Source organism: Oncorhynchus gorbuscha, linkage group LG07 (genome assembly GCF_021184085.1).
Source record: "Oncorhynchus gorbuscha isolate QuinsamMale2020 ecotype Even-year linkage group LG07, OgorEven_v1.0, whole genome shotgun sequence".
NCBI classification, from domain to species: Eukaryota; Metazoa; Chordata; class Actinopteri; order Salmoniformes; family Salmonidae; genus Oncorhynchus; species Oncorhynchus gorbuscha.
Genome location: NC_060179.1, coordinates 63,798,069 through 63,819,969, shown reverse-complemented (window position 1 = coordinate 63,819,969; position 21,901 = coordinate 63,798,069). Strand labels below are relative to the sequence as shown.

General features: G+C 43.3%; 1 pseudogene; it reads left to right on the top strand.

Moving 5' to 3' along the window:
* Positions 1-2,333: 2,333 nt before the first annotated feature.
* The window catches only part of LOC124040225, an 81,834-nt pseudogene continuing 62,266 nt past the window's right edge, over positions 2,334-21,901 (top strand).

The window sequence follows — 21,901 nt, the reverse complement described above, 5'->3', positions numbered from 1 at the left end:
GTGTCCGAAAGAAGGGTCAGATGTAGACAGAATGGTGTCTTCTGCGTAGAGGTGGATCAGAGGATCACCCGCAGCAAGAGAAAAGAGTCAGGCCGAGAATTAAACCCTGTGGCACCCCCATAGACACTGCCAGAGTTCCGGACAACAGGCCCTCTGATTTGACACGCTGAACTCTATCTGAGAAGTAGTTAGTGAACCAGGCGAGGCAGTCATTAGAGAAACCAAGGCTGTTGAGTCTGCCGATAAAAATACGATGATTGACAGAGTCAAAAGCCTTAGCCTTGTCGATGAAGACGGCTGCACAGTACTGTCTTTTATCGATGGCGTTTATATCGTTTAGTACCTTGAGCGTGGCTGAGATGCATCCGTGACCAGCTCAGAAACCAGATTGCAAGGGGAGAAGGTAAGGTGGGATTCAAAATGGTTGTTATCTGTCTGTTCGCTTGGCTTTCGAAGACTACAAAGGTCTGTAACAGTTTGGGTCTTGAGTGTCTCCCCCTTTGAAGAATGGGATGAGCGCGGCCGCTTTCCAATCTTTAGGAATCTCAGATGATACCCAAGAGAGGTTGAACAGACTAGTAATAGGGGTTGTAACAATGGCGGCGGATAATTTTAGGAAGAGAGGTTTCACATTGTCTAGCCCAGTTGATTTGTAGGGATCCAGATTTTTCAGCTCTTTCAGAACATCAGCTGTCTGGATTTGGGTGAAGAAGAAGCGGGAGGGAGGGGGGCTCGGTCTAGTTGCTGCGGGGGGTGCTAAGCTGTTGGTTGGAGTATCAGGGTGGAAATCATGGCCAGCCATAGAGAAATGCTTATTGAAATTCACGATTATCGTGGATTTATCGGTGGTGACAGTGTTTCCTAGCCTCAGTGCAGTGGGCAGTTGGGAGGAGGTGCTCTTATTCTCCGTGGACTTTACAATGTCCCAAAACTTTTTGGAATTAGTGCTGCAGGCTAGCTTTTTCTTTTTGGAAAAGCTAGCCTTTGCTTTTATTTAATTTATTTCCCTGGCCACATCTGCAGTCCTCATGCCTCCTTGCAGCATGCCTAAGGCACGTTCACACAGATGAGCAGGGACCCTGGGCATCGTTCTTTTGGTGTTTTTCAGAGTCAGTAGAAAGGCCTCTTTAGTGTCCTCTAAGTTTTCATAACTGTGACCATAATTGCCTACCGTCTGTAAGCTGTTAGTGTCTTAACGAACGTTCTACATGTGCATGTTCATTAATTGTTTATGGTTCATTCAACAAGCATGGGAAACAGTGTTTAAACCCTTTACGATGAAGATCTGTGAAGTCATTTGGATTTTTACAAATTGTCTTTCAAAGACAGTGTCCTGAAAAAGGGACGTTTCTTTTTTTGTAAATCTGACTAAATAGAATTTTCCTCAAATATTAACCTGTGCTGTGGTGGTGCTTTTGCAATGTGTTTATCCCCATAAAAACAGAAAATCTTCCATGACAAAAATATTTTATAAACAGAAAATAGGAGTGAATGGAATGAATTGTTGGTCATTTTGAATTTTCAGTGATGTCGAAAAGCAATGTTTACTTATTATTTAGTTGTCAAATACTTACAGGTATATACAGTACATTCTGTGCTCACAAACCAATGATGTAATATCATTATGAGAAAGGTGTCTGTGAAGAGAAAGAAGTCAGAGACAGAACACCGTAACAACATGATGTTCTACATGTCATCTGTATTGTCATCTTGAATCAATCAAATAAAGACAGTGAGGCATTTTTTATAATAGAGACATTCTTAATGAGTCATATGGAACTCAATAATTCTATTGAGTTGTTATTCATGTTTAATTATTTGATATACAGTATATACTGTATATACAGTTCCAGGCAAACGTTTGGACACAGCATTTATTTTTACTATTTTCTATATTGTAGAATAATAATGAAAACATCAAAACTATGAAATAACACATATGAAATCATGTAGTAACCCAAAAAATGTTTAACAAGTTTAAACATCTGGCCCATGTGAATACTGTACATGTGGATTTTAAAAAATGATACATTAACAATGTTGGCAAACAAAATAAGCACTTTTCGGTGTTAAGAAATCATTTGGCACAGATGCCTTTCTTAAACGTGTTTTATAATTGATTATGTTATTCTCGAAACCGCAGTCAAATATTTAAATCTGGCGGGAAAGCAAGGGCATCAACGTAATTTGGTGAGCCATTTGCGCAATTTTGTGCGCCAAGGATTTGTCCACCAGATGTCGTCATTGGTCTGCGGCAAATCGAAGAAGCAACCGTGTTTTACGCGCCTCTGTGCTACTGCGCTTCTGATCTCGGGTATCCAGGAAGACAACTCACGAGTCGTCAGAGGAGAAAAGAAAAGGCGAGAGTGAAGGAGAATAAAAGGACAGTTCTAGTAGACAGGTCGACACCTGCCTTTCTCCGTCCGCATTCTCGTCGGTATCCTTGTCTGTTTTCAAAGACATGGGTGAATAAACAACCTAATTATTTCTTTAAACCGTATATATTAAACAGAATGTACTCGTTTTACGCGGTTATATCAGGCTTGAAAGAGCGCACATTTGGCGAGTGGAGTGGCGTTTATTTAACCGTAAAAGAATGATCCCAACTATTTTGACGCGGAAAGGTAGAGGTTTGTTTGTAGGCTACATTGACAAGTAGTACAGGTGGTTTTGAGAGGGGTCGTGCAGATATTGTGCAGGATGTCTGACCGATGTCCAGTTTAGTAGCCTGTATAGACGGCCACTATTTTCTAACAAGTCGAGGACACTCCAACTACAAGTGGCCATGAAGGACACTGGCGAATCAAAGGACCACCAACTAACAGTAAGTACAATACCGTAGCCTACCTATACATCATCATATCTGTTTACTATTACTGCAAGAACAGCAGTAATGTTGTATAGCCTACCGGTATTGGATCATTTAAGTGTAATATACCACATGGAAGTCGTGACTTTAGATAATTGTGTAGACTAGATTGTAGTCTATATGCCCGTTGGTTCTGGGTTGCTGAGATGAATGCCACTCAATATGGTATTTTATTCAGATAGCCCACATTAACAATTAGAATAAAATACAATACAGGTTTATTATAGCCTAAATTACACACTAAGCAAATGATGCCTTTTATTACAGTACCTCTTGCCTCAGTCACATGGAGACATTTGTTTACCTTTAACATTGAATTCCCATGTCATAAGTTAATAGTTGGCCATCTCCACACAGACTGTTTTCTTTCCCAGTGGTTCCAGCCTGGGTAATATACCATATCTGAATTATTAACATGGCTCATTTCAGTTCCCCAGTCTCTCATCTTCTCCACTATGTCATACACTGACTCGCTCCACAGCACTGGTGTTGGAAAATATCAATATCAATCCCCATTGTCTGTGGAATGACTGAATTGTCCTGTAAAGGTTGAATTCATATGGGTCAATGTCAAGAGCTGGATGTATGGCCTGTATCATTCCATAGCTACCCACTAAACATGATGTCTTGACTCTGCCACATCTGCCTCATCCCTCTATCTAATAACATAACATTAGTTACCTATTTCACTAACAAACAACACTACCGCCCTACTATTTCATTCTGCAATACATTCACACCAGGTGGCCGATTCAGTCCGACGGTATCAACTCAGAGACCGTTTTCTATGCACCGCTGCAGCCCTGATTATCTAATAGTTTTATAACGTGTGGAGGGGTTATCATTCTATACATTGGTCTGTCTTGGTCTAAGTATCATAATGTCCACACCCCACCCCACCCCTGAATAGTGTTTTGACAGAGAGAGAGAGAGCTTCAGGACAATAGATGGAGAGAGGCTCATGTCATAGTGACATTACACAAGTTAAATTACTCTGTTAAAAACAGAGGGTAACCATGATCATTTACTTTATCCTTTGCTCTTGTTGACTTGTGAATGACATCAAGATTCAAGACTATTGCTGTGGTGTGAATGAAGAATCTCCTTGATGCTGTTCTGTTATGTACTGTGAAAGCTCTAACCTTTTCAAAGCACTGTGAAAGTTCTAACTGTGAAAGCTCTAACCTTGCACTGTTCTCTCTGTGAAATATCTAACCCTGTGTTGTCGTCACTGTGTCTCTCTCTGAAAGCTCTAACCGTCTTCTACCTGTGTGTCTCTGTGAAATCTTTAACCCTGTGTTGTTTTTGTGTGTTTCTCTATGAAAGGTCTAAACCTGTGTTAGTGTAGTTGTGTGTTCTAATTGTGAGAGCTCTAAGCCTGTGTTCTTCAACCTGTGTGTCTCCCAGGTGGCCCTGAGGATCAGACCCCTCAGCGATTCTGAGCGGGAAGAGGCAGCCACCATAGTGGCCCACAGAGTGGACAACCAGGTTAGATGACCCGCCGTATGTGTGTGTTTGCGTGTGTGTTCATGCGTGCTCATTCTTGCGTGTGTGTGTGTGTCTGTGCAAGCCTGCAAGTTGTTCCAGGCCTCTCTCGCATCCAGTCACAAGGCTTGCTTCACATATATAATGTATCTGCAGGTGCATGCACTTTTCACACCAGCGCAGCACAGTATAGATGGTCTTAACCAAGTGAGGTCGATCACTGTGTGTGTGTGTGTGTGTGTGTGTGTGTGTGTGTGTGTGTGTGTGTGTGTGTGTGTGTGTGTGTGTGTGTGTGTGTGTGTGTGTGTGTGTGTGTGTGTGTGTGTGTGTGTGTGTGTGTGTGTGTGTGTGTGTGTGTGTGTGTGCTCAACGCTCAGATGTCACACTGTGCAGAGAGTCAGTCGGTGGATCAAGTAAGGTCCATTTCATGAATGTTGAAGACGTGTATGTGTGTGTGTGAGAGAGAGAGACGCGTGCAGATGGCTCTGCAGATGGCTTTGTGATTCAGTGGATTGTTATTGTTTAGAGAGTGACCTCTCTCTCAAATAAGACATGTCTGGACTGTATCAAAGGAGGACATGATGTGGGTGAAACAGCTTTGTGACGTTATTGAATGCTCCTATCCTTGATGGAACTGCTATTTGAGAACCACCATTTATCATTCTGCCACTATTATGAACATAGAGAATTATTATTATGAGCTTATTTGGCGGTCGTTCTATTTACATGCAATCCATGTATTTAACTGAAATACCAATTCCAATTTTACTCATTTCAAAGCATGACCCCAACCAAAGGAAGTTAATCCATGATATATAGCACAGGGAAAGGCAGAGCTCCTATAGGGTCCTTGGGGAGCATATTTACCTGGAGCCAATTAGAAGCCTCCAGGTGTGTCCCTCATGGAGACAACTTGGATACCACGTAGTAATTCTTCTGATGTGATGATGATAAGAAGGAGGGTGAGAATGATGATGATGATAATCAGCAGTATTATGACTGCGATATGGTTGAGGTGTTAATACCACTGAGAATAAACTGGTTTAGGTCTTAGTGGGTGATCTGCTGTAGGGACTAGATGTTGTTGGACTTATGTTTGGAATGACAATTCCATGAGGAGTTAGAAGGAGAGCAGAAACACTCCAGGGTAAGATAACATTGGTTTTGCTGGTGAAAGATTTGACATGGTTCACATAACAATAAGTCTGTCATCACTAATTTGTTGTTCATTTCAGTCAAAGTCTTTGACTGCATGGAAGGTGGTGCCACAGTTAAACTGGAAATACTCAGCATTAATTGTGAGTGAGGGACTGGAGGGACTGAGACCTGGCGTACTCTCTGTCTGTGGCTCTCAAAAGCAATTCAATTAACCTACAACCAGACGTATTAACCCAGCAACTCTCCCTCTGCCTTGATGACCCCAGCAGGAGTAAGCTAAGTGTGATAGGCCCATTGTGATGGTGTATTGTTGCTGACACAGCCCTGCTTTACAGTGAACAACAGTTCTTCTGTTAGCTCCTCAATCCATGCACCTTTGTTGGAGAGCAAGGTAGCAGCAATGTTATTTTCCCTTTACAACATTATTGTCAACATTATTGGTGAAACATTTTCATTGTCACAGTAGAATTAAACAAAATGTAACCTCTATGTACACTATTGATGTTATGCTATTGAAAAACAAAGGCAAGGTGATAGAATGGAAACATTTTGTGAGTGGTTCATCTGTGTAGAGTAACAGCCTAGCAGGTTATCTTAGGTCTCTGTGTGTTTGCAGCCAAGGGCTTATAGTCACTACAATACAAACAGGTTGTGGAGACAGTGTGCTGGGTATTGTGTGTGTGTACTGCGTAGTGTTTGCCTCTTACCTGATAAAGGGCTTATAAGACTATGTGTTCCTGTGGAGGGAGAGAGGGAGGGAGTTGTGTTACTAGCTCCTAACAGTGCAGTAACAAAAAAGTCAAACAAATTTATAATGAAAACTAGAAGCAACAAATCATGAATGTCATGAGGATTCCAGTTAACATCCCGAATAGCACTGTATCAGTAATCCAAATCACAGTGCCTTCGGAAAGTATTCAGATCCCTTGACTTTTTTCCATTTGTTATGTTACAGTCTTATTCTAAAATTGATTAAATTGTTTTTTTCCTCATCTATCTTCACACAATACCCCATATTGACAAAGCAAAAACAGGTTTTTATTTCATTTTGCTAATTTATTTAAAATAAAAAAAGTTATATTACATTTACATAACTATTCATACCCTTTACTCAGTACTTTGTTGAAGTAACTTGTCCCGAAGCCACTCCTGCATTGTCTTGGCTGTGTGCTTAAGGTCGTTGTCCTGTTGGAAGGTGAACCTTTGCCTCAGTCTGAGGTCCTGAGCGCTCTGGAGCAGGTTTTCATCAACGATCTCTCTGTAAATTGCTCCATTCATCTTTACCTCGATCCTGACTAGTCTCCCAGTCCCTGCCGCTGAAAAACATCCCCACCACTGTGCTTCACCGTAAGGACGGTGCCAGCTTTCCTCCAGATGTGAGGCTTGGCATTCAGGCCAAAGTATAAGGGCACAAGGCGAGACCCAGATGCACACACAGGAGGCAGATGGTTAGAGTCCAAGATGTTTATTAACAATGCAAAAGGGGTAGGCAAGAGAATGGACAGGCAAAAGGTCAAATCCAGTTCAGAGTTCCAGAGGTTCAGAATGGCAGGCAGACTCGAGGTCAGGGCAGGCAGAATGGTCAGGTAGGCTGGAATGGAGTCCAGAAAACAGGCAAAGGTCAAAACCGGGAGGATTAGTAGAAGAGAATAGAAAAGCAGGCACACGGGAAAAAACACGCTGGTTGACTTGAACATACAAGATGAACTGGCACAGAGAGACAGGAAACACAGGGATAAATCCTCCAGGGAAAATAAGCAACACCTGGAGTGGGTGGAGACAATCACAAGGGCAGGTGAAACAGATCAGGGTGTGACACAAAGAATTCCATCTTGGTTTCATCAGACCAGAGAATCTTGTTTCTCTTTTGGCAAATTCCAAGCGGGTGGTCGTGTGCCTTTTACTGAGGAGTGGTTCCCGCCTGGCCACTCTACCATAAAGGCCTGATTGGTGGAGTGCTGCAGAGATGGTTGTCCTTCTAGATGTTCTCACATCTCCACAGAGGAACTCTGGAGCTCTGTCAAAGTGACCATCGGGTTCTTGGTCACCAAAGCCCTTCTCCCCGATTGCTGAGTTTGAACGGGTGGCCAGCTCTAGGAAGAGTCTTGGTGGTTCCAAACTTATTCCATTTAGGAATGATGGAAGCCACTGTGTTCTTGGGGAACTTCAATGCTGCAGAAATATTTTAGTACCCTTGTCCAGATCTGTGCCTCGACACAATCCTGTCTCGGAGCTCTATGGACAATTCCTTCAACCTCAATCGCTTGGTTTTTGTTCTGACATGCACTGTCAATTGTGTGACCTTATATAGACAGGTGGGTGTGTGACTTTCCAAGTCATGTCCAATCAATTGAATTTACCAGAGGTTGTCATGACTTTACTTTCATTAATCTTTCATTGACTGTTTTTTATCTAATCAACTATGTTTAATTGTTACCCGATGAAATGAATCATGTAAAAATTAAATAATTAGGATTTGGGGCACCATGAGAGCAGTTGTTTAAAGAGTTACCATCTCCCAAATTAAACTCTAAAGGTCTTTACCTATCACATCCATAAAGCAGTCAACATATTAATCATAACCTCTTATCATATGATTCTGAACAGTTGTAACCTCCTTGCATCTGCAAAAACCTCAGCCTTACTTATGAGTCAGTACTACACATACTGGTTTAATTAATTAATTTACTAGCTAACTAAATGATAACACAGGATAACATCCCTAGCGGACTGACACAATATGGTGTCTTTTTACAAAAGGAGATGGAGAAGAAGGGAGAGAGCGAGAGAGAGAGAGAAAAATAAACACTTATCGTTGATACATTTTAGAAACAAACAAACAACATAACCACTATCAAAACTGAGTGCAAACATGCAACATCACATAGACAATAACCCACGAAATACCCAAAGAAGATGGCTGCCTAAATATGGTTCCCAATCAGAGACAACGATAAACAGCTACCTCTAATTGAGAACCAATCTAGGCAACCATAGACATACATAAACACCTAGATGGTAAACAACACCATAAACCTACAAAAAACCCTAGACAGTAGAAAAACACATACATCCCCCATGTCACACCCTGACCTAACCAAAATATATAAAGAAAACAAAGAATACTCAGGTCAGGGCGTGAAAATAACTTTTTGGTCAGTGTGGTGTGTGTGTAACCTTTATTTAACCTGGCAAGTCAGTTAAGATCAAATTATTATTTACAATGACGGTCTACCCTGGCCAAACCCGGACGACGCTGGGCCAATTGTGCGCCGCCCTATGGGACTCCCAATCATGGCTGGATGTGATACAGCCTGGATTCGAACAAGGGACTGTAGTGATGTCTCTTGCAGTGACGCCAGGGTAGTGGGTTCGATCCCCGGGACCACCCATACGTAGAATGTATGCACACATGACTGTAAGTCGCTTTGGATAAAAGCGTCTGCTAAATGGCATATATTATTATTATTATAGATGCAGTGTCTTAGACCGCTGCATCCATGTGTGTGTATTAACTATTTAACTGTATTTGAATGCTTAAAAGGCTGCTAAAATTTTAAATATTGGGTATCGGTATCGAGTTTTTTTGGCAAGGAAAATATTGGATATTGGTATCGGCCAAAAATGTCATATCGATGCATCACTAGTTAAAATCAAAATAAAATCATATTTATTTATAAAGCCCTTCTTACATCAGCTGATGTCACAAAGTGCTGTACAGAAACCCAGCCTAAAACCCCAAACAGCAAGAATTGTAGATGTAGAAGCTGGAAAGTGGTCATTATTAAAGTGGCTAGTAATCCATTTCTAAAAGTCGCCAGTGATTCCTAATCTATGTCTATAGGCAGCCGCCTCTGATGTGCTAGTGATGGCTCTTTAGCAGTCTGATGGCCTTAAGATAGAAGCTGTTTTTCAGTCTCTCGGTCCCAGCTTTGATGCAACTGTACTTGTCTTGCAGCGAACATAGAAGTAATTTAGCTCGTCTGGTAGGCTCGTGTCACTGGGGACTTCGCGGCTGTGCTTCCCTTTGTAGTCTTTAATAGTTTGCAAGCCCTGCCACTTTGGAGCCAGTGTAGTACGATTCAATCTTAGTGCTGTGTTGACACTTTGCCTGTTTGATGGTTCGTCGGATGGCAAAGCAGGATTTATTTTTAGCTTCTGGGTTATAGTTCCGCTCCTTGAAAGCGGAAGCTACAGTGGGGCAAAAAGTATTTAGTCAGCCACCAATTGTGCAAGTTCTCCCACTTTAAAATATGAGAGAGGCCTGTGATTTTCATCATATGTACACTTCAACTATGACAGACAAAATGAGGGGGGAAAATCCAGAAAATCACATTGTAGGATTTTTAATGAATGTATTTGCAAATTATGGTGGAAAAAAGTATTTGGTCAATAACAAAAGTTTATCTCAATACTTTGTTATATACAGTGCCTTGCGAAAGTATTCGGCCCCCTTGAACTTTGCGACCTTTTGCCACATTTCAGGCTTCAAACATAAAGATATAAAACTGTATTTTTTTGTGAAGAATCAACAACAAGTGGGACACAATCATGAAGTGGAACAACATTTATTGGATATTTCAAACTTTTTTAACAAATCAAAAACTGAAAAATTGGGTGTGCAAAATTATTCAGCCCCTTTACTTTCAGTGCAGCAAACTCTCTCCAGAAGTTCAATGAGGATCTCTGAATGATCCAATGTTGACCTAAATGACTAATGATGATAAATACAATCCACCTGTGTGTAATCAAGTCTCTGTATAAATGCTTCACAGTAGGTATGGTGTTCTTTGGATGCAACTCAGCATTCTTTGTCCTCCAAACACGACGAGTTGAGTTTTTACCAAAAAGTTATATTTTGGTTACATCTGACCATATGACATTCTCCCAATCTTCTTCTGGATCATCCAAATGCTCTCTAGCAAACTTCAGGCAGGCCTGGATATGTACTGGACATGTACTGGCTTAAGCAGGGGGACACGTCTTGCATTGGTCTGCAGGATTTGAGTCCCTGGCGGCGTAATGTGTTACTGATGGTAGGCTTTGTTACTTTGGTCCCAGCTCTCTGCGGGTCATTCACTAGGCTCCCCCGTGTGTTTCTGGGATTTTTGCCCACCGTTCTTGTGATCATTTTGACCCCACGGGGTGAGATCTTGCGTGGAGCCCCAGATTGAGGGAGATTATCAGTGGTCTTGTATGTCTTCCATTTCCTAATAATTGCTCCCACAGTTGATTTCTTCAAACCAAGCTGCTTACCTATTGCAGGCCTCTCTCATCTTTTTAAGTGGGAGAACTTGCACAATTGGTGGCTGACTAAATACCTTTTTGCCCCACTGTATACCCTTTAGCTCAGTGCGGATGTTGCCTATAATATATGGCTTCTGGTAGGGGTATGTACGTACTCACTGTGGAGACGAAGTCATCGATGCACTTATTGATGAAGCCAGTGACTGATGTGGTGTACTCCTCAATGCCATCTGAAGAATCCCGGAACATATTCCAGTCTGTGATAGCAAAACAGTCCTGTAGCTTAGCACCTGCTTCATCTGACCACTTTCTTATTGACCGAGTCACTGGTGCTTCCTGCTTTAGTTTTTGCTTGTAAGCAAGTATTTTGGAATGAGATATTTGACAAGAAAGCGTCCACATAGTTTTGGTCATGTAGTGAATGCTAAGAATAATATGTACCAAACATTAGGAACATCCCCCATCCCCCTTTTTTCCCTCAGAACACCCTGAATTCGTCGGAGCATGGACAGATGTGTCGAAAGCGCTCCACGGGGATGCTAGCCCATGTTGACTCCAACGCTTCCCACAGTTGTCAAGTTGGCTGGATGTCCTTTGGCTGGTGGACCATTCTTTATACACATGGGAAACTGTTGAGCGTGAAAAACCCAGCAGTGTTGCAGTTCTTGACACGAACCGGTGTGCCTGGCACCTACTACCATACCCCGCTTAAAGGCACTTAAATATTTTGTCTTGCCCATTCACCCTCTGAAAGGCACAAATACACACACAATCCATGTCTCAATTGTCTCAAGGCTTAAAAATCCTTCTTTACCCTTTCTAGCACAGAACCCCTCTACAACATTCCGCTGAAAAGGCAGCGAGCGAAATTCAAAAATATTTTGGGGAAATATGTAACTTTCACCCATTAACAAGTCCAATACAGCAAATGAAAGATTAACATCTTGTTAATCTACGCATAGTGTCCGATTTCAAAAATACTTTACAGCGATAGCACAACATAAGTCTATGTTAGGTCAAAGCCAAGTCGAAAAAACACACAGCTATTTTTCCAGCCAAAGATAGGAGTCACAAAAAGCAGAAATATAGATGAAATAATTCACTAACCTTTGATGATCTTCATGTTACACATTACATGTATGTTTTGTTCGATAATGTGCATATTTATATCCAAAAATCTCAGTTTACATTTTTTTTTTTTTTTTACCTTTATTTAACCAGGCAGATAAGAACATTCTTATTTTCAATGACGGCCTGGGAACAGTGGGTTAACTGCCTGTTCAGGGGCAGAACGACAGATTTGTACCTTGTCAGCTCGGGGGTTTGAACTCTAACCACTAGGCTACGCTGCCGCCCTATTGATGCCTTACGTGCAGTAATTCCAAAAATTATGGTGATTTTGCAGAAATACTCATAGTAAACATTGATAAAAGATACAAGTGTTATTCACAGAATTAAAGATAGACTTCTCCTTAATGCAACCGTTGTGTCAGATTTCAAAAGAACTTTACGGAAAAAGCGTAATCTGAGAACGGCGCTCAGACCACTGACTCAAAAGTCTCATGAGCCCCTCCTTTATAGTAGAATCCTCATTCAAGTTTCTAAAGACGGTTGACATCTAGTGAAAGTCGTAGGAAGTGCAACTTTATCCATATCTCAATGTGTATTCAGTAGGTTTTGAAAGACTACAAACCTCAGATGTCCCACTTCCTGGTTGGATTTTTCTCAGGTTTTCGCCTGCCATATGAGTTCTGTTATATTCACAGACATCATTCAAACAGTTTTAGAAACTTCCGAGTGTTTTCTATCCATTACTAATAATAATATGCATATATTAGCATCTGGGACAGAGTAGGAGGCAGTTCACGCTATTCATCCAAAGTGAAAATGCTGCCCCCTATCCCAAAAAGGTTAACGTGTCTCCCTTTCATCTACAGTGATTGAAATGGATTTAACCAGTGACATCAATAAGGGATCATAGCTTTCACCTGGATTCACCTGATCAGTCTATGTCATGGAAAGAGCAGGAGTTCTTAATGTTTTGGACACTCAAGAATCCAGTATATAAATATGCTGTGTGTATCAACAGTGTAACACACATGCAATGTAGCCTACATCACCAGGGGGTTATGAGATTACCATGCACAGGAGTTTACACACACACACACACACACACACACACACACACACACACACACACACACACACACACACACACACACACACACACACACACACACACACACACACACACACACACACACACACACACACACTGAATCGCTGACGAACTAAGAATAAAGCACCCTCCTCCTGAATGTGTTTGTGCAACAGGCACCTTATGGCACCCTCTGCTCTCTCCCTCCAGGTAAGTAAGGCTGAGACAGATTAGCTGGTGGCTGGCTAGTGGAGGCTACGCTCTGTCTCTCTCTGTCCCACCCACCCACCCTCTCTCTCTCTCTCTCTCTCTCTCTCTCTCTCTCTGTGTCCCTCTCTCTCTCTCTCTCTGTGTCCCTCTCTCTCTCTCTCTGTGTCCCTCTCTCTCTCTGTGTCCCTCTCTCTCTCTCTCTCTCTCTCTCTCTCTCTCTCTCTCTCTCTCTCTCTCTCTCTCTCTCTCTCTCTCTCTCTCTCTCTCTCTCTCTCAGACGATTCAGTGGCGAGCGTCTAAGCCTGAGGTGGATGAGATGAGCTCACTTAGGGGCATTAGAGGGAAGCTCAGCTAAGCTTGCTGGCTGCCACCTGCTCTTTGGAGCTTCCCAGCCACAACCCTACTCTACCCAGTCCACCTCCAGCCACCTGTTGTGAGGATAACCAGCAGAGCCATGTCTGGAGGTGAATCAGGTTCCTCCTCTCCTTGAAAGACAAGGGAAAGTCAGAGGTAGCTCAGAATTGGAGTGTATTATGAAAGACATCATTGAGAATAGTGGTTAACTTGACATTTGGGCATTTCAAATGAGTGCTGGTGATATGTGAGCTTTGTTTTTGGCACGTTGGCTAGTTTTGGTTGGGACGTTATCCAGATAGCCAGTAAAGTCAGTAAAGTAACCAAAAGCTAGCGCTGATTTTAATACTTGAGCCGAGCCGACAAGGTGAAAAATTGGTTGTTGTGCATGGCACTTAACCCCAATTTCTCCAGGGACACCAGCAAAATTGTGTAACCTTTGCTGTGACTCCACTCCTCGCGGGTGTCTGAGGGGGAGTTGGGATATGCAAAAAAAAAACTGTTTTCAATTCACTCAAGTACACACTTGTACAAAGTGTGAAATAGGATAAATTGAAGCACCTACTAAATGATATTATTATGATGTGAGAGGATAGCTAAGTGCTAGTGGTTATTATGTTAATTAAAACAGAACCCTACAGTGTGGGGGGAGGGACCATCTGGACATGGGAGACAAAGACTTACATAACCATGTTATGATCTACTGCTATGGCTCCACTATACCAAGAGACAGCAGTTAAAATGTGGAGAAGACTTCAAAATACAATTCTTACTGTTCAGTCACTACTCACTGGTGTAGCAGATTTTATTTAGATGTATACTCACTTTTTAGTTTTTAGTTTAGTTTATTAATTCGGCCATTTAAAAATGTAAAAAACAAGCACACATAAAACTTGAAAACGCCATACATGCACATGAATAAAATCAATGACACACATTAAAATCTGGGACTTTATTTCCATTGTGATAGACAAGATCGAACACAGTATGGCAGTGAAATAATAAAACAAAAACAGAGAAGAAGAACATCTGTCTCATCATTCCAGTTACATCATAGGGGTTTGACACACGTAGCCTATGTAACATATGGGTTATGACTTCCAGACGCGTTTCCCCCCACTTCAATACAGTTGATCTTCTCTTCCTCTGGCCACTGAGTGTGTATTCAGCCTACATGGTAGCAATGAGTAAATGGAGAGACAAACAGGCGCTACTGTCGACCCTAACCATTGATTAACGCTGTCTATATTTACACCATAGGATAAACGCATCCCCCATGATTTAGTCACCTGTAGGGACAGAACAGGAAGTCCCATATAAATGAGCTCAGTCTCACTGGATTCACTGAGCTTATATTTGTGCTAGCTTCAACGTGGGCTATAAGCAGAGCCATTAAGTCATTCATCTACTGTAACTGTATGGCTCAGGCTATATAGGCACACACCAGCAGCCCTTTTAAATAAGACTTGAGAAAGGGTAGCCGACTTATAGAGGAGGGAACATACTAATCTGTTCCCAGCAGTTTTCAAACTTGATATGTAGGCCACTAATCTTTAAAGAATATAACTTGACACAGTATTGACATAAGGCAATAATATGGCGTACATTTCCAGACATTTTTATGATATATGCTTCCCATGCTAAATTGCTTAATCCACAATTATGGAAATGTATGGAGTGCCAAAAGAGTGAAGTGTTGGCCTGGCACAGTGATAATAGGACTATCTGGTGTGGGGTGGGGTGGTATTGTGTGCCATGCAGGATGTCTCCTGTAGCTTTAGGGCCAGTTAACAGGCAGGGCAGGGCTGTCACCCACACACACAGGAGAATGGTTTATAGGGAGGCCTTGTCCGTCACCATGGAGACCCCCAGACAAGGTCAGGGCTATTGTTTGTATTTTTCACTGCCATAAGAGGGAGGATCTATCCGCTCTGCGTTAGAGAAGAGAGGGAGAGAGGAAGCAGGGTCGAACGGCTCCTATTGGCTACACTAATCATGAAAAATATTTTCTTCACATGCAGTGTAAAGATTTTCTTCACATGCAATGGAGACTAAGTGAAGTGACTGTCTATTTTGCTGTTGCTTTGGAAGCTTTGAAGGCTTGGAGTCTGTGTGTGGGATTGTGTGACAGGGAGTGGTACACCACTCAAAGTAATGACGTTAGAAAGGAAGAAAAGTTTCTCAGCGCTGTCTTTCCTTCTTTCCTAAAGTACAACAAAGAGCGGTATTCACCCTATCCCCAGAAGAATTCTAGTCATCTACCTGTTAACACGTGGCCATGAATCGACAAATTCCCTTCTTTGTGGACTACAAACATCCTGCCTGGGCATTCTGTATTCTGTTTCTTCTGCTTTTATGCCCAGAAGTCTCACTGAATGGCGATTCAAATTGCTCTCACCTCACGGGCTGTAGAATAACCAAGCTGATTCAGCTAGAATAGCACATAGCACTCCTGGGTAAGGTAGAAAGCATGCTATGAGGAAGATTGAGGAAGTAGTTGGCGGGGTGATCCTGCTCATTTAAAATGGATGAAAGAAAGAAAGAGACGCTCATTTCCAGGATCATTTTCATCAATAGTTTTCACCATTTAAATTTCATTTGTATCATTTTTATCATGATAAAACTCCTGTTTTACTTTCTTACTGTTCATCTCAGTAGCCCAAGATGATCTTGACACAGTTACAGTTTGTTGGATTTTCTAAAATGGAACAGCCACAAAATAGCCTTGTTATTGTGTCCGAGGGATAGACTCTGAGGACTTTGTCCAAACAGTGTCAGAGTCTTTTACGAGGCGTCGTGTTTGAATAAGTTCCTGGACAGGAGAGCAGGGAAAGGAAATACAAACAAACCCCAGCAGCGTCTTTCTTTGGCCGCAGCCGAAGATTTAACCTCAGTCAGTTCCTCTACAGAGGTAGAGCCAGGAATGAGAATAAAGTGGCTGTAAATGGCGACGCCACTCCTGGCTGGCGCTGGCTGTGGAGGAAAGTGGTGATGAACAAGTCCTAATGGGGGGAGGGAAGGAGGGAGCCACAGCAGGTTGGAGTTGCATCACAACAAAGGGGCCTATTTTCTGTGCAGCCAGGTTAACATGACAACACTAATAGACAGTCTGACCCTGAACACTGTGTTGCAGTGTGTGTGGTGACACAGGACTGCTTTGAGTGCTTTATGCAACCCTAAATGACTTTCAGGGTTTTTAATCACCTACTGTCATTTTTTTCACAGTACAGATTCATAAAACGCCCTACATTTCTATACCGTATAGGCCTATTTTCTAGTAAAATGAATTTTATGAATAATTCATTAGAGGCTGTTGAGCAAGGCATACAAAAAATATGTATTACTGATCAAAAATATAAACGCAACATGCAAAGTTTTAGACCCCTGTTTCATTAGCTGAAATAAAAAATCCCAGACATTTTCCATACGCACAAAAAAGCATATTTTTCTCAAATTTTGTGTGCAAATGTATTTACATCCCTGTTAGTGAGCATTTCTCCTTTGCCAAGATAATCAATCCACCTGACAGGTGTGGCATATCAAGAAGCTGATTAAACAGCATGATCATTACACAGGTACACCTTCTGCTGGGGACAATTAAAGGCCTCCCTATAATATGCAGTTTTGTCACACAGCACAATGCAACAGTGTGTAATTGGCATGCTGACTGCAGGAATGTCCACCAGAGCTGTTGCCAGAGAATTGAATGTTAATTTCTCCACCATAAACTGCCTCCAACTTCGTTTTAGAGAATTCGGCAGTATGTCCAACCGGCCTCACAACCGCAGACCACGTGTAACCACGCCAGCCCAGGACCTCCACATCCGGCTTCACTTGTAGGATCGTCTGAGACCAGCCACCCAGACAGCTGATGAAACTGTCTGTAATAAATCCCTTTTGTGGGGGAAAACACATTCTGATTGGCTGGGCCTGGCTCCCAAATGGGTGGGCCTATGCCCTCTCAGGCCCACCCATGGCTGCGTCCGTGCCCAGTCATGTGAAATGTATAGATTAGGACCTAATTTATTAATTTTAATTGACTGATTTCCTTATATGAACCATAACTTGTAAAATTGTTGAAATTGTTGCATGTTGCATTTATATTTTTGTTCAGTATATATGAGTTTATTACAGTCACTTATGACTCTACAGAAAGTGCCATATTGTGGATGTAAGTGTAACTTTGATTGTGTCTGTGTGTGTGGTTTTTTGTGGTGTGTGTGGTCTTTTGGCCACCCGGCCCTCTGGCCAGTGCTGTTACTGTTAAACATCATCAGTGCGGAGCAGTGTGTTCCTTTGAGCTCACCTCCTGGCCACTTAATACCTGTTATACAACCAGCAGGCAGGTCAGCCACAGGGTCAGCACTGCACTCTTCTTATTTTCCAGCCCTCTGCTCTGTGCTTTCAATCCATCCCACACACACATACACCCACAGGGACGTGCACAGAACTTTCAGGGGGCATGTGCTCAAAACAATCTATTTTTTAACTTTCACAATTCATAACATACTAAATGCCTCTGTAGCATAGTGCGATTTATTTCTGCAACAACACACTCACTCATCATCACAAATTGTAAGCAAGCTAGTTACAAGGCCTCCTAAAGACATGACTGACATCAGGAAGAGAGGGTGGGCTATCAGCTGATCATTAATGTTGATGATTGATGTGAATCTGCTAGTTAGCGCAACCAGTGGACAGGGTGGCGAACTGGATCACGACTTATGGGCAGTGGGTTCTGAACAACAATGACATAAAACAAAGGGTTATTATATCACCACCCAAAAGGGAATTTTGGAGACTGGAAAGGAAAAGGGGCCTCTGCTCTACATAGGTAGAGCCCTATCTGTGTACCAACATAGAGAGCCAACATGTTTTCGTCGCTTTTATTTCCATGACTCCATGATCAAAAACGTGTTTACTCTATAGTGAGCAATATGTTTGAAACATCATCATAAAATCACAGTATCGAATTGCAATACAAATAGAATCGTAAGAATCACAATGCATTATTATTATTGTACTGTCACCTACGTATCGTAATAATATCGTATCGTGAGGTCCCTGGCAATCCCCAACCCTACTACAGTACATGCAGTGATTACGGTGCATGCTGAAATTATTTAGACACCTTAACTTTTTTCACATTTTGTTACCTTACAGCCTTATTCTAAAATGGACTAAATTGATTTTCTCCCTCATCAATCTCCACACACTACCCCATAATGATGACGCAAACACAGGTTTTTAGAAATATTTGCAAATCTATTAAAATAACATTTTTTTAAATTACATAACTATTCAGACCCTTTACTCAGTACTTTGTTGAAGCACCTTTGGCAGCGATTACAGCCTTCAGTCTTCTTGGGTGTGACGCTACAAGCTTGGCTCACCTGTATTTGGGGAGATTATCCCATTCTTCTCTGCAGATCCTCTGAAGCTCTGTCAGGTTGGATGGGGAGTGTCGCTGCATAGCTATTGTCAGGTCTCTCCAGAGATGTTCGATCGGGTTCAAGTCCGGGCTCTGTTTGGGCCTCTCAAGGACATTCAGAAGCTTGTCCTGAAGCCAGTCCTGCGTTGTCTTGGATGTGTGCTTAGGGTCATTGTCCTATTGGAAGGTGAACCTTTGCCCCAGTCTGAGGTCCTGAGTGCTCTGGAGCAGGGTTTCATCAAGGATCTCTCTGTACTTTGCTCCGTTCATCTTTTCCTTGATCATGACTAGTCTCGCAGTCCCTGCCACGGGAAAACATCCCCGCAGCATGATGTTGCTACCACCATGCTTCACTGTAGGGATGATGGCAGGTTTCCTCCAGACGTGATGCTTGGCATTCCGGCAAAATAGTTAAATCATGGTTTCATCTCATGGTCTAAGAGTCTTTTAGGTGCCTTTTGGCAAACTCCAAGTGGGCTGTCATGTGCCTTTTTACTGAGGAGTGGCTTCCGTCTGGCCACTCTACCATAAAGGCCTGATTGGTGGAGTGCTGCAGAGATGGTTGTCCTTAAAGGTTCTGCCATCTCCACAGAAGAACTCTGCAGCTCTGTCAGAGTGACTATGGGTTCTTGGTCACCTCCCTGACCAAGGCCCTGCTTCCCCAATTGCTCAGTTTGGCTGGGCGGCCAGCTCTAGGAAGAGTCTTGATGGTTCCAAACTACTTCCGTTTAAGAATGATAGAGACCACTGTGTTCTTGGGGACCTTCAATGCTGTAGAAATGCTTGGTACCCTTCCCCAGATCTGGGCCTCGACACAATCCCGTCTCTGAGTTCTATGGACAATTCCTTCGACCTCATGACTTGGTTTTTCCTCTGACATACACTGTCACCTATGGGACCTTATATAGACAGGTGTGTGCCTTTCCAAACCATGTCAAATCAATTGATTTTACCACAGGTAGACTCCAAGTTATAGAAACATGTCAAGGATGACCAATGGAAACAGGATGCACCTGAGCTCAATTTCAAGTCTCATAGCAAAGGGTCTGAATACTTATAAAAAATGTTTTCACTTTGTCATTATGAGGTGATGTGTGTAGATTGGTGAGGAAACAATGTATTGATTTAATTTTGGAATGAGGTTGTAACGTAACAAAATGTGGAAAAAGTCAAGGGGTCTGAATACTTTCCGAATGCACTGTATGTAGACCTTTTCAAAGACTCTGTTGATAGAGGGCCATTACAGTGAATATCTAGTTCAGCTTTCACTGCAGGTTTTAATACTGGCTAGTGAGGGGTGATCTAGTTGTACTATATTATAATAGTCTGGTAAATTATGGTCGCATAGGTGTGCCAGGTTAGGGTGACATGGATCTAGGGAGTGGGGTAATTTGATTGGCTCCCACTGAGTTCTGATAATAGCATGGGAACAGCTAGTCGACTAACTGAATCAGAGGCCATCTAAAGCAGCAGAGACTGGCTAAAGATAAGGTCTTGAAACAAATTCCTTATTTTCTTAGGCTTCTTTTGTGAGCCAAATTAAACATACAACAGTGACATTTACTCTTGAGGATTTTGCACTGTACATTTTCACTGTGTTCATTTTTTCTAGTGGTCACATCATGTCTGCTTAGCAGACCTATATTTTGGTAGCTAGAGAGTATTTTCCCTGGCCTGACCAGACCTGCTGCTGACCAGAGCTCTGACTGTCTGACCAGCCCTGCTGCTGACCAGAGCTCTGACTGCCTGACCAGCCCTGCTGCTGACCAGAGCTCTGACTGTGACCAGCTCTGCTGCTGACCAGAGCTCTGACTGTGACCAGCTCTGCTGCTGACCAGAGCTCTGACTGTCTAACCAGTCCTGCTGTTGACCAGAGCTCTGACTGCCTGACCAGCCCTGCTGTTGACCAGAGCTCTGACTGCCTGACCAGCCCTGCTGCTGACCAGAGCTCTGACTGTCTGACCAGCCCTGCTACTGACCAGAGCTCTGACTGTTTGACCAGCCCTGCTGCTGACCAGAGCTCTGACTGTGACCAGCTCTGCTGCTGACCAGAGCTCTGACTGTCTAACCAGTCCTGCTGTTGACCAGAGCTCTGACTGCCTGACCAGCCCTGCTGCTGACCAGAGCTCTGACTGTCTGACCAGCCCTGCTACTGACCAGAGCTCTGACTGTCTGACCAGCCCTGCTGCTGACCAGAGCTCTGACTGTCTGACCTGACCTGCTGCTGACCAGCCCTGCTGCTGACCAGAGCTCTGACTGTCTGACCAGACCTGCTGCTGACCAGAGCTCTGACTGTCTGACCAGCCCTGCTGCTGACCAGAGCTCTGACTGTCTGACCAGACCTGCTGCTGACCAGAGCTCTGACTGTCTGACCAGCCCTGCTGCTGACCAGAGCTCTGACTGTCTGACCAGCCCTGCTGCTGACCAGAGCTCTGACTGTCTGACCAGACCTGCTGCTGACCAGAGCTCTGACTGTCTGACCAGCCCTGCTGCTGACCTGAGCTCTGACTGTCTGACCAGCCCTGCTGCTGACCTGAGCTCTGACTCTCTGACCAGACCTGCTGCTGACCAGAGCTCTGACTGTCTGACCAGCCCTGCTGCTGACCTGAGCTCTGACTGTTTGACCAGCCCTGCTGCTGACCAGAGCTCTGACTGCCTGACCAGACCAGACCTGCTGCTGACCAGAGCTCTGACTGTCTGACCAGACCTGCTGCTGACCAGAGCTCTGACTGCCTGACCAGACCAGACCTGCTGCTGACCAGAGCTCTGACTGCCTGACCAGACCAGACCTGCTGCTGACCAGAGCTCTGACTGTCTGACCAGCCCTGCTGCTGACCTAAGCTCTGACTGTCTGACCAGCCCTGCTGCTGACCAGAGCTCTGACTGTCTGACCAGACCTGCTGCTGACCTGAGCTCTGACTGCCTGACCAGCCCTGCTGCTGACCAGAGCTCTGACGGCCTGACCAGCCCTGCTGCTGACCAGAGCTCT